General features: G+C 39.5%; 2 long non-coding RNA genes across 4 annotated transcripts; both read right to left on the bottom strand.

Moving 5' to 3' along the window:
* Positions 1-2576: 2576 nt before the first annotated feature.
* On the bottom strand, positions 2577-5994 carry LOC120437323. 3 transcript variants are annotated; one of them, XR_005611024.1, is made up of 5 exons: positions 5938-5994; positions 5678-5851; positions 5480-5565; positions 3900-3986; positions 2577-3750 (listed from the first exon to the last, which is right to left on the bottom strand). It is a non-coding gene; the product is annotated as an uncharacterized LOC120437323 (long non-coding RNA). The 3 variants fall into 3 exon arrangements; XR_005611022.1 differs by having other exon boundaries at positions 2577-3986; XR_005611021.1 differs by having other exon boundaries at positions 2577-5565.
* Positions 5995-6480: 486 nt separating this feature from the next.
* On the bottom strand, positions 6481-7496 carry LOC120437341. The gene is made up of 3 exons (XR_005611040.1): positions 7464-7496; positions 6650-6762; positions 6481-6526 (listed from the first exon to the last, which is right to left on the bottom strand). It is a non-coding gene; the product is annotated as an uncharacterized LOC120437341 (long non-coding RNA).
* Between the last annotated feature and the right edge of the window lie 5551 nt (positions 7497-13047).

Here is a 13047-nt window from a genome sequence, read left to right as displayed (position 1 = left end):
AATATTATACAACTGTAATAAGTTACGTGTGTGATATTTATATTTGTGCTTTGTTTTTATTGTCTTTCCTTATTGCCAGTATAAATATACACAGTATACTGCCATAACTACAATATGCATGTTTTACACACTCCTGTTGTTGTTGACATTTACAGGCTGTGTGCAAAATGCCACACTCTTCAAATTCATGCCAACTAATATTTTTACGTCCAGTAGACCTACTAGAGCAAATGAAGCTTCAAGAAGCTTTGCGCTGGGGTGAACCAATTAGATGAAAAGCTTCAGTGCTTCATGAAGCTTCATCTGCCCATCACTACTTCTTAGTGCAACAGACTTTGCATTTTTGGAAATTTATATTTACCCACAACTTATAGGGCGATCGTGGCTCAAGAGTTGGGAGTTCCTCTTGTAATCGGAAGGTTGCCAGTTCGAGCCCCGGCTCGGACAGTCTCGGTCGTTGTGTCCTTGGGCAAGACACTTCACCTACCGCCTACTGGTGATGGCCAGAGGAAGGAATTGTGGAAGTGTGGTTGTCACAATTGAGAGTAATTCTTCAGATTAGAAATAGGTGGATCTCAGCTTCCCAATTTCAATTAAAATCAAAAACACAAAAAATCACAGGAGAGGAACAAAGTTCTATGCCAGCTGTTTTATTAAACAGTGCAGCTCAGCAAAACAGAAGGAAAAGCAAAGCTCCCCTTGGGTTTTCGCCGTAAGCGCATGCAGGTTGGGACCAACCCCAACAGACAGACAGCAGGAAAAAGCCCCGAGGTCTTTCCCAGGCCCCCTTTTAAAGGTACCAGTAGTCCCACCTCCTGCTGCTGAGTAACTTTCCCACGTGCCCAGGAACAGCAGGTGCAGGGTCAAGTACAGGCCAGGGTTGAGCCAGGGCTCTGGCTGAGGGCCCTGCCCAAAAGGACACCCTTAGGTTAACCCTTTGCTTTGCCTTTTGACAATAGGTCACAACATGGTCAAAGGTCACACATTAGTACAGTAAACAGCATAGTTTTTGTGATAATCTTATGATAGTCATGTGAATAATACTTGACCTAACTGCATCAAATATATGAGTTAAATGCTTTACATAAAAATAAACACTCCAGTGTAGGTTTATAGAGTGTGCGTGTACATGACAGTGATTTCATTATGTTGTTTTCAGCGTCTCTGTTATCCTGTAAGAGATACGTAGCATTTAGTGTGTGTGTGTGTGTGTGTGTGTGTGTGTGTGTGTGTGTGTGTGTGTGTGTGTGTGTCACCGCGTGCCTAAGTTGTTTGAAGACGTTTCACCTCTCATCCGAGAAGCTTCTTCAGTTCCAGGGTCAAATGGTGAAGAGTCCCAGTGGGGGGGAAACTCCCACAGGGTGTGGGAGTTTCCCCCCCAAAGAGGGACAAAAGGACCCCCTGATGATCCTCTAGCTAATCACATGAACCAAGGTGTGAAAACGGGTGTGGGTCACAATTAGCCAGGGTTTCGGGTGAGCTCATTGTGAAACCTAGTCCCACCCTATCATCTGATTTCCTGAGGTCAGATGCCAAGGGTGTGAGTGGGCGTTAAGGCGTCTGGGAAGGGATCCCTTAACGCCCAATATATATATACATCTTTCTGCTGCCATCTACTGGCTTTTATCTTTCTGTGACTGATGCCTTTATACGCCATGCAAATATCAATCAGCCACTATATTAGGAACACTTTACTGGTATTGGGTTGCACCCAACCCAGCACCTTTTCAGCTGGTCAGAGAGATCAGAACTATCAGCAAAGCCTCAGTACTGATGAAAACATAAATGGGCTCCTGAAAGACAAAAAAACAAAACAAAACAAAACATCCACTGCAGCTGGCACAGTACTGCACATTTACAAATGAGAGAGACCGTTGGTCTGCTCTCCAGCGATAGTGAATGAATGACTGAATAACCCAAATAGAAAAGACCTTTATTATCATTGTACATGTACGAAAAAATTCTAGGTGTTCCACAGCAAATGATGAAGAAAATAACATATTAAACAGAAAGAATAAATAAAATTATGAAATCAGGAGGAATATATATATACAAATATATACACAAATAAGAGAAAGGCATACATTAGAGAACGAAATAGTTGCAAAGTGCTTGAAAGCATTGCAAAGAAAAGGCTTGATCTGAATAGAGTCTGTGTGTTTTGCCTGAGTGATGAGGGTTAGTCAGGCCGTGGCTCAGATGGATGAGGTAGGTGGGTGAGCAGGGACAGATAGTGTTTAATAACAGTCCGAATGACTCAGGAGAAGAAGCCGCGGGAGACGCAGGTGACTACGACATGTGTCCATCATTTATTGTGAGAGGGGAGTGGACCTGTCTGTGTCTCCTGAAGTCCATTATGAGGTCTTTTGTTTTGATGTTCACCTTGAGGTTATATAGTGAGCACCAGCAGAACATCTTGTCTATATCTATATAGCTGTACACTGTCTCAACCACAGTGGTGTCATTGACATACTTGACGATGGGCCAATAGGACAGAGGTGTGTATCAGTTATAAACACTGTTCAAATTTTCCATCACTGCTATTTCTGAAACCCGCAGAACCACACAAAAGGAACAACATGTGACAGCAAAGTTTATTAATGCTGCAGAGAAAGCAGGACAACGCTGTAGAATCAACTGCACGGTGCCACACAAAGAGCAAAGCTACAGAGGACATTCAAAACAATGCATTACATTTATATTTTAGTTATTTTTAGTTACACTGTATACAGACAGTATATGTGTGAGTTCAGTTTGAAGTTAAACTGATCGGCTCTAAATTTGGGAGGAATTTAAAGAAGTTTCAGTATTAAGCATGAAGTAAGTATGACGTAAATGTGAAGGATTAAATAATGAATAAAAAGTGTAAAGTATTATATTGCACAGCACCTGCACCTGACAATATTTTTGACATGAAAGTGATTTCAATTTGCTCTCTATCACACACCCAACTATAAGGTCAAGTTTAACCTATTAACAGCCAAAACAGCCGCACAAAAAATGTTAACTACAAAATGCAAAATAAACTTACTAAAATCAATTACTTAGAGAGGACAAATCTTCCTATGTTCATACAGTTTACAAGATGTTTACAGCTTACAGGTGGAGGATGCTGCTGATGTGATTTCATCTTTATAAAAGTGATTTTTACAATTGACGTGCTAAGTTTGTCAGATCTGTCACATGCTGTTGTATAGTTTATGATATTCAACTATTTATAAAAAGAAACAGAGGCAAAGGAAAACAACTTAATAATCTGCATGCTCACTTCTATTAAACAAAAGAGACAAACCCTACATCACATTAAAAAGATAAGAGCCTCATTTTTGCAGAGGATACATGAACCATCAGGCAGAACTGTTATGATGTCACATCAGGAGTTTAAAATATGTCTGTGTGGAAAAAAAAACTTAGAGAAATTGCTTTGTAAAAAAAAAGAAGCTCTTCTATGAAAATAGTAGTAGTTGTCTCATGGACAGACTAAAGACTGTTGTGGACATGTTCTCCTCATGAATACAAGGAACAGTAATGTAATGTACAGTAGGATAAAATCAGATATAAGTCATAAGCTCTAGTTTTACTTTCATTCTTGGGCAAATTCTGCTGATCCTATACTTTTGTACTTTTGTACTTTGAACATTTTAAATTCAGACCTTACCAGTGAAAGGGTTTGGACACATTTCTCATGAGATCATTTCAATAAAAATAATGATGACACTAATGTACAATATACATCTCTTTTCTTCTGTCCTGCACAGTAAACATAAAGTCAGATCTCAGAATTCTTGATGACAATAAAGCATTACTGTAGTATGTAACAGTTATAATTCATATAATGACACCAGTGATATTTTGAAATAAGAATTATTCTGCTTTTAGTAAATAAAGAGCAGCTGTACCTCAGGGCCTGTTTGTTCAGACAGCTGTTTGTCCATAAATGATTTCTTCAGCTCTCAGGGCTGAGTGGACGGGAAGAGGATCACTCTCTGTACAATAAAACACACACAGAGGACATGACATGCTACAAGTTATAAAAGTGGTAATATTAAAAAGGATTTGTGTTAAAAAAAAAAAAGACAGCAATTTAGTACTGCTTTCTATTTAGCACAATGAAAATATTTCCTAAAAATTGAATCAGTTCTTTTTTGTGGGGATAAGACTCACTTGTTATATTTGTTTGCTGATGTTAAACAATATAAGAAGAAAAAAACATTTTATCAGAAGGTACAAAACAGACCCACACTTTGTCACACTGTATATACTGTGCATTATGGTCAGCACAGTGAGGAGAGATCCTTGTCTGTCATCATTTTTCAGCTCAGTGGAAACAGCAGGAGGAGCTGTTGTGGTTTTAGGACAGTTTGAGATGATTCGGTGCAGTTCATTTAAATTTTACTTCAAGTATGATTTTTGTATTGGTCTTTCAGGTGGAATTCCAATAAGATTTATTCATGTTTGTGGCTGTAATGTGACAAAATGTGGAAAAGTTCAAGGAGGCCGAATACTTTTGCAAGCCACTGTATGTGAGGAGAACTGAACTAAGTGTGATTCTGTTTGCACACTAACAGTCCTGCAGCACAACCTGAGCAGCTGAAGTATTTTTATCTGACAGAGGAAACATGACGACCACAGAGCTGTTAGTTTCTGTTAACAGACTAACCACAGGCTGAAAAACACATGCAAAGAACAGCATTCATTAACGGTCACCTACATACTCAGAACATACAACTCTGTTCTGTCGGCCAAAAGCAGCCTAACACAACTCTTCTCTCTCCTGTCTCCCAACTTTCAGCTTTCTCAGGATCTCTGCTCTCTGTTGGCCTCTTCTTCTCTCCTGGCTTTAGGTGGCACAAAAATTCCAGAGAGCACAAGTACTGGAAGACAGGACTACAAGGTCATCCTTTACCAGGTTTAAAAATATTCCAGACTTTAATGTTGAAATGAAAATCTATAATCAAAATCCAGTTAGAGCAGGAGAGTGATTACTATGAAAAAAACACTGAATGTCAACTGGGAAAAAGTTTTGAATGTTATTTTATTAAAGATTGAAACAGGTCTGCTACTATATATATATGACGTTTCCATTGTTTCTTATACTGAAACAATAAGAAACATTTAAAATAAAATGTGCATGAATTGTGTTGAAGTTGCCAAATTCCAGATGGTCAGAGATTATCAGTAGATAATCTATTATTCCTGAGTAAATACATCTATGGCATTGTTTTAAGAAATCCTGCATGACCTCTTTGACTTTTTGCATTAAAAAGACTTTCAGAGAACTTTACATCTGAATCTGAGGTCAAGGTCACCAATGTTTGAATTTGTTTGAGACTTTTTGTACATATCGAAATATTGTATTCATAAAGTTGTGTGACATATTAGTTTAAGCCCAGTGAGTTCACAGTGTTCCTTTAACCAACGTTTATAGTTCCTCTGAATATTAACATGAACCCCCAACACACAGTGTATTAAAAACTACCTTTGCTTCCTCTGATTGGCTGTTGTTGATGACTTGCGATTTTCTGTGACTGTGCGTGATGTCATCTCTAACGTCTCCTCCATCAACTGAAATGAGCCAGAATGAACAGCAAACTAATTTATTGTTTCATACTGTGAGAAACATATTAGTGAATATCACATCAAAATAATTTACTGTAAAAAACAGTCTGAGTCTCACCTTCAGTTTTCCTGTGAACACGTGTCCTCCCTAACAGAACCAGTAACACCAGTAAGAACCCACAGATCGATTTAAGAAATGACAACACAGAGAGAGCAGTGGAGGACAGTGATGGAGGAGAAGTGGATGAAGCCAGAGTTGTGGATGTAGGTGGAGGTGTGGTGGTGTGTTTGTCTAAAATAAAACAAACACAGTCATTAAGTTGTCGTCACATTGTGAATGTTGAAAGCTGCAGAAACACAGACAGGTGAGTGTGTCACCTGTGACAGTGATCCAGCTGGATGGAGACTCTCCATGACCGCTGATGTCACACTTGTAGAGGCCTTCATCAGACCTGGAAACATGCTGGATGGTCATGTGACCTGTAGGCTGCTTCCTGATGAGGGAGCCATCTTTATAGAAAGCAGCTGGGAGGTTGGAGGGAGTGGTCTTTGTTTTACAGAGCAGAGTGACGTCATCTCCCTCCATCACAGGGAGGACAGGACTCTGCAGGATCACTGATCCACCTCAACACAGAGACAAACTACAGCATTTCATCCATTTACACACAGCTTCATCAACACTAACTCCACACACTCAGCTTACCAGTGACTGTCAGGTTAACCATGTTACTGATGGGACCCTCTCTGGACTCACACCAGTAAACTCCACTGTCCAATGGGTCCATGTAGCTAATGCTACATGAAGAACCAGACCATCTTCCCCACCCATCTCCACACTGAGTCCTCTGTTGTTTGCTTGTCTTTCTCCTCAGAGTCCATCCAGCAGAGCTGTCGTCCTCCTCACAGCTCAGAGACACAAAGTCTCCTTTAAAGAACTGAGAGCTGCTGGGACTCACAGTCAGACGAGCTGTGAGGGTTAAAATGAAAAACTGATGATCTGTTACACTTTCCATTGTGAAACATGAACCCAATCAGGTTATATCAGTGAACATTTATCAGGTTTAAACTGTGACAGAAGAAGGTTACTGACCTTGGTTTGTTGTGCAGCTCAGCAGTGAGATCAGAACTAAAGAGGAAATGTTGGTTTGAGTTTTCATAAACACATCAATTCTTCATCAGTCAGTCATATTTTCTTCTGTACTGCTGTGTCCAATAAGGAGAAGAGACTCTGTGGTGTCAGTGTTGATTAAAATGTTCCTCTAAAGTCTGCTTTGTGCTTCATGTCAAAATGTGAAACTTGTGATTTGTGAAATGTGATGACTGCAGTCAGACATGAATCACGTCCACAGACATAAACACAAACACTGATAGAAATAAACTCTACATAAAACATGTTTATTTTCAAGATGATATCATAGATTTAACTTAAATTATTTTTATAACACTGTGTCAGAGATCAGTGACTGTAGTTCTACATTTACCTTTGTGTAGAAACAATAGTGTAAACTACAGTTTGGTATTGCTTATTATTTTTATTTTTGTGAATAAATAACTTTTATTGTTATCTTTTATTTTATTTTACCATTTATATTCATATCTTTCTTATTTATTTTCATACTGCAGACTTTTTGTATGTATCGTCTAAAGGACAGCACAGGTGATATGTATGTCCACTGCACAGTTCTGTTTTCAAAATTACTAAATTAAGTTTTTCATAGCCTGTTTGTTTGTGTTAAGCCTGCAAACTTCCTCCTCACAGCCGATTTGGTCTTCTTTGTGTTTTAAACTTGCTTTCTATTCTGTTTCATTTTTGTCGTTTATGTCATTTTATTTCATCTGTATTCAATCAGCAACCAAAAAGACAACAAATAAACTTTAAGTAAATTAAAGAGGTCTTTACTTACTGAGCAGACTTTGCAGAGATGTTTCCTTCATCGTTCCTCTCTATGATGTGACCTTTGTTCTTTTTTTCAGTTACAGAAAATTAGTCCCCGCCCCCTTTTTCTAATTATGTCCGTTTTTTCTTCCCTGTTTTCTGTACCTCCTCTGAAAAAGAAAGAAAATAAGTGATATAACGCAATTGTACTTCAAAAATGTCCTTATAGCAAACATGTTTTCATGACAGACAGCCACATTTTAAAATTATCCGCCCTCTAGCGGTCATGCACGAAATGACGTGTGAATAACCTGTTCGGTTTTCTTAATGAGATGTCGAAGAAATACGGAAATCTGGATTGTCTAAGACCTCTGTTTTTGTTTTTTTTCTTATTTTCTTAAATTTATGTTTACCCCTCTCTATCTCACCTACACTCATACAAAAACATACTGTAAGCTGCTTGGGGACAGCTTTGACTGCACATCAGCTCCTGCATCTCAGCCTCATCTGCATCTTTGCAAAGGCCCCTGTGCAAAGACCCTGAACAAGAGACAGCAGGAGGGTTTGCTCACAAATTTTGAGATTATGTCCTCTCATTTTTATTGCTGCAATGCAGTAATTGTAAGTGAATTTGTCTTTATAGATATACAGTCATGAGTAAAGTTTCTTATGCAAGAAAGGCATGTAAAGAGATTTAGTTATGAGGTTCAGTGAATCATCACACATGCTTTTGGGTGATCTGCAGCAATGAGTTGAAGCTCAAAAACATCATCAGTTCAACAAGGATGAGATGCACCACTTTATTTGTTTACGTGTCTTTTTCACCTTTCCACAGGAGTATGATCTCAAATCAAAGGTAGTTGTAATGACAGCCTTTGATTTGCTGTGACTGATTTACACGCATTACACTGAGTCTGATTTCAGATCAGGTGGAGAGGTGAGAACAAAAACAGAGCAGCAACAACAAAATGCATTTTCAGGTTAGGGTGACGTTTACTGCGACTCTGATATCTGTATTTATAATCGTTAAGTCTAGTTATGTAAGTGTGTACTTTTCAAATGTTCAAAAAATCTGGAAAAGGGTGAAGGGTCTTCATCAGAGCTGTGATAGCACACAGACACAACAGTGTGTTCATGATGTTCAGAGCTGGGATCAGAGATGCTCATTTTGTACACATGTGGTCTGTGTTTAACACGCTTAAAGGATCAACAGGTCAGTGACCACTGCTGGGTTTCCAGACACAGAATGATTATATTTGTGTGTTGTACTCTTTCTTTGTGGAGTATTCTCAGTCTCTAGAGGTCAGTGTCTATCAAAATTGATCCAAGAAGCAACATGGATGAACAGCCCTGTCATACACCATGCATAAATCAAGCAGCCACGAAATTAGGCCTCAGCACCTTGATCTGTTCCTTCATCTGTGAAGGAGTGACAGTTTTGGTTTTCCATACGCTCAGTATTATAGGAAAACTTTATTTGCTCCATAGGAGAAAAATAAAGTTAAAAGACACGTAAATAAAATCTGCATTTTATTTACGTGTCTTTTTTTTTTTTTTTTTTAAAAAAAGAAGAGTAGAAATACTCAGTTACACAAACAGTCTGAAAGGCTGATGATAGATGTTGATGTCAGAGTTTGTTTTTCTGTATTTACTTTTTAATATAATAAAATTGTTCAGAGCTTTCTGAACTTTGGGCTAAAGTTAAGTTTAAAAATAATACAAACTTACAAAGAGTAACTTTGAAACAAAGGATAAATCAGGACATTAGAGTTTATCTGTGTTCACAGCTGATATGTGTGAGATTGTGTAACGTGGTTGGACTAGTGGAGTACTTCAGTGAAGAGTAGGTGACCACTGGCCCTGATGGAAACTCTGAACACACACACACACACACACACACACACACACACACACATCCCATCTTAATAGAAGTTTATAATTTATATTAGGTTGTTCAAGCATGTTTCTATTTTATAAACTCAAATATATATTCAACTGTTTGTTATAAAACTGAATATATAATTGAAATAAATGGAGACTTAAGAGAAGGAATTAACAACACACACTACATACTGATCTAAACTATCCAAATGTTACTCGAGTGTTTTATTTTTATCCCAATCAAATACAATTTATTGTTTGTAGATAAAAAATAAATAAATAGGTCTCTGATACAATAAAACACAACAAATGTTTTAAAACTTGCCTTTTATCGCTTTCAGAGAAATAGAATTTCTGTACTTCTATTTAAAATTTCCAACCTCCATGATTTTGTCACGTCTCTGCTTGTGTGTGAACACCCACCCATGTCTGCCTCTGGCTGGTTTACCATGAGTACTTTGCAGTTCCTCAACCAATCAGCTGCACTCGTGCAATTGTTTATGTCCTGTCAGCTGCCCAAAGCAAGCACGCATGAGTTTTCTCTTTCATGCCTGCTTTTCTTAACCCTGAGTACGGCAGGTTGAGCAGCAGGGACAGAAGCTAGAACTTTCATGAATATTAAATATTAAGTTACTATTTTTAAACAAAATTCAATGATAATAATTAAAATTGAGCTGTTTGTGTGTGTGTGTCACTTCCTGTGCTGCTAAGGACTTTTTCCAGCTTCCTGGTCTGTGGTCGTCTGTGGATGCACTTATGCTGAAGCTCAGAGAGATACTTGCTATCAATGCAGCTGAAATACCCAAGGTGGACGAAGACCTCCTCATCAGACCAGCAGCCCAGTAAAATACCTGCAGAATGTCAGGCATTTGTATCGGCTCATTTTGTATTTCATCACAGAAATAAACAGAGTAGCATAAATGCATGCTGTCACTGATGATTTCAGTTGTAATGACTAATAATGTGTTCATTGAAACAGGGAGTCATGGAGGGCTTAGTGATTGGCATAAGTATGAGTTATATGCCTGAATTAAGAGGTTAATATAATTAATGCGATATGTCCTCTTATTCTCAAGATAACCTCTATCCTCTATTAGTCCCACACATGGGAAATTTTTTGGGCACGGCAGAGAAAGAAAAACACAAAAGAATACGATACAATAGAACAACATACTATAAAACAAGAATAAAATACTGTAGAAAATTGAATAATATGCTCTGTTATAGTAGGAAAAAACTGAACATCAGGGAGACTGGTCAAAGCCTGCCATGGTGTTTAAAGTGTGTGTCTGTCTATACGTGTGTGGTCATCTGCAGATATAATGTTGTAGAGTCTGACAGCATTTGAAAGGAAAGACCTGCGAAATATCTCCGTCCCACATCACAGATGCTGCTGAAGGAGGAATTTTAAACATAATTTGAAGTGGCAAACCTGTTTTCCTTTGAGTGAAAGTGTGAACTGAATGAACTGTATGCTTTCTACAGTGGCCCCCGCACTGTGGACAGGATTTATATAAAACAATCTAAGAGGAAGTTGTCATTAAGTCACAGAAGAAGACACAAAGAGCAGGCATATCACGCAGGGAGTAGTTAACCCTGAGAGGAGATGCAGTGAAGGTCAAAGGTCAGATGTAAACCAAGCTCCTCTGCTGCCACCTGCTGACTCTTATCTTTCTGCAGCAGATGCTTTTATACACCCTGGTGCTACATATGACATATTTAATAGACAAACATAGGACTATGTAAAATGCAATGTGCAAAAATTGCAAAAAAACAATACTAGACAATGTAACACTAGACAGAACAGGATGATATAGACACAAGACAGTCCAATAAAATGTCAGGACATTTCTTATACTTCACTTCTCTTGATACAGGTGTGGAGACCTATCTCCCCCCACCACATTAACTGCTGGTGGCTGATGCCCGCAGGCATCAGTGCATTGGTAATTCCCGATGTCCCTGGATCGGCACTCAGGTATGTACTTGCTTAATCTGGGTGATTGCTTGGTGGGTCCTGACCCCTGTGGCTCAGTCAAGCCCCTTCCAGTGGACGGGGGGCCCTCAGGCCTCGAACCCCGGGGCTCGGTCCGCTCCGGCACAGCTGGCTGCCAGCAGACCCTGTGGTCAAGTTGCCGCATCCTCCCTGTAGCTTCTGCATCGTAGCTGCTGGTGACCCCACGTCTGGGGCTCTCCACAGCTCTTTCCAGGAGGGTGGCACGGCTGCCCCTCCAGTCATCCTCCTTGGGCTCTCATGCTTTGGCGGGCCTCTGGATGTCTGGAGCCTGGATCTCCCTCAAGCTTACTTCAAGTGATTCAGTATTTATTATTTACTGTTACCTGTTACCTTCCCAGCTACTCTTTTCTTCTTATTATTCTTCCCTGTCCTCGAATCCTGTCGGTTCTGATTGTAATAACTTAAAATAAAAACAAATAATAAAGATAAAAAAAACTATGACAGTGATGTGGACCATATAGCAAAAGGTCCACTTGGAAGCTAGATCTGTTGGGCACTTTTCTTGGCCTTAGGGCCTAAGGGCAATATTCTGACTGCAGTTCATGGACCTGGCTTTCCAGAGACAGGGGGATCTGTTGATGGCCTCCTTGACCGGCAGAAGGCACTCAGTGATTTTTGGGCAGTATTAATTACCCTATGTGCTGTGCAGCTTTCCTGTATTCAGCTGTGGTCGCTGCTCACCAAACCCAGGCAGTAAGAGAACACACTCCCCACATCTTCCTCATGTTACTCTTCCTCATGTTACTCTTCCTCATGTTACTCTTCCTCAGTATATGGGGGCGGGAGTGAACCCGCTGCTGGGCTTTTTTTTTTATGACGGTGATGGTGTTGTGGGTCCACATGAGATGAGTGGTGCTGTGGCTGCCCAGAAACCTGAAGAATGAGACACATTTAACCAGTTCACCATTTATAATGAGGGGAGAGGACCCATCTGTGTCTCCCGGAGACCATTGTGTGTTGTTTTGTTTTAAGATTGTTCAGTGTCACATTGCTTTTTGACCACCAGTGGGACAAATTCTCACCTCCTGCCCGGTATAAGAGGATGTCTGTGATTATGGTGTTGAATGCTGAGCTGTAGTCCACAGAGAGCATCTTCATATAACTCCTCCTGTTCTCTACATAGTTCAGCGCTCTGTAAAGGGTGATGGTTACAGCATTCTACATGGACTGATTTCCTCTATTTGATAACTTGGCTGTCGAGAGAGGGAGGTAGCCTCTGATGTGCTCAGACAGTATCCGCTCAAAACACTCCATGACTACAGACGTGAGGGCTATAGGTCTGTAGTTATTGAACCAATATGACAGTAAAGGAAATGTGTTGTTTTATTCATTAAAACACTGCAAATGAAAGCTGTTTTTAATACAGCAAGCATTCAGTGTCTGGAAAACTATAGAGGACACAGATTGATTTTTTTATTATTATTTAATTTTTCTTAAGGCGAACCACAAAACCCTGAGCATCCATCCCCAATCATGTCTGGTTTCAGATGCTGTGCAGGTTGGGTGTTGTCTAACACGGGATTGTAGACTGTGAATATCAGGAGTTTACAAACATATAAAGACTTAAACTGGACACATTTATGTATCAATGTCAACTTACAGCTGTTTCACTTTCACAAGGTTTGCTGGAGCATTTCAGTGTCAGAAGGTGGCAGCACAAGATCCTAGTTTCATCTTGGGTAGTTAGAAGAGCATTTCTAGACACAAAGCTTGC

Source organism: Oreochromis aureus, linkage group 3 (genome assembly GCF_013358895.1).
Source record: "Oreochromis aureus strain Israel breed Guangdong linkage group 3, ZZ_aureus, whole genome shotgun sequence".
In the NCBI taxonomy this organism is placed as follows: Eukaryota; Metazoa; Chordata; class Actinopteri; order Cichliformes; family Cichlidae; genus Oreochromis; species Oreochromis aureus.
This window is presented reverse-complemented; position numbering and strand designations above follow the sequence as displayed.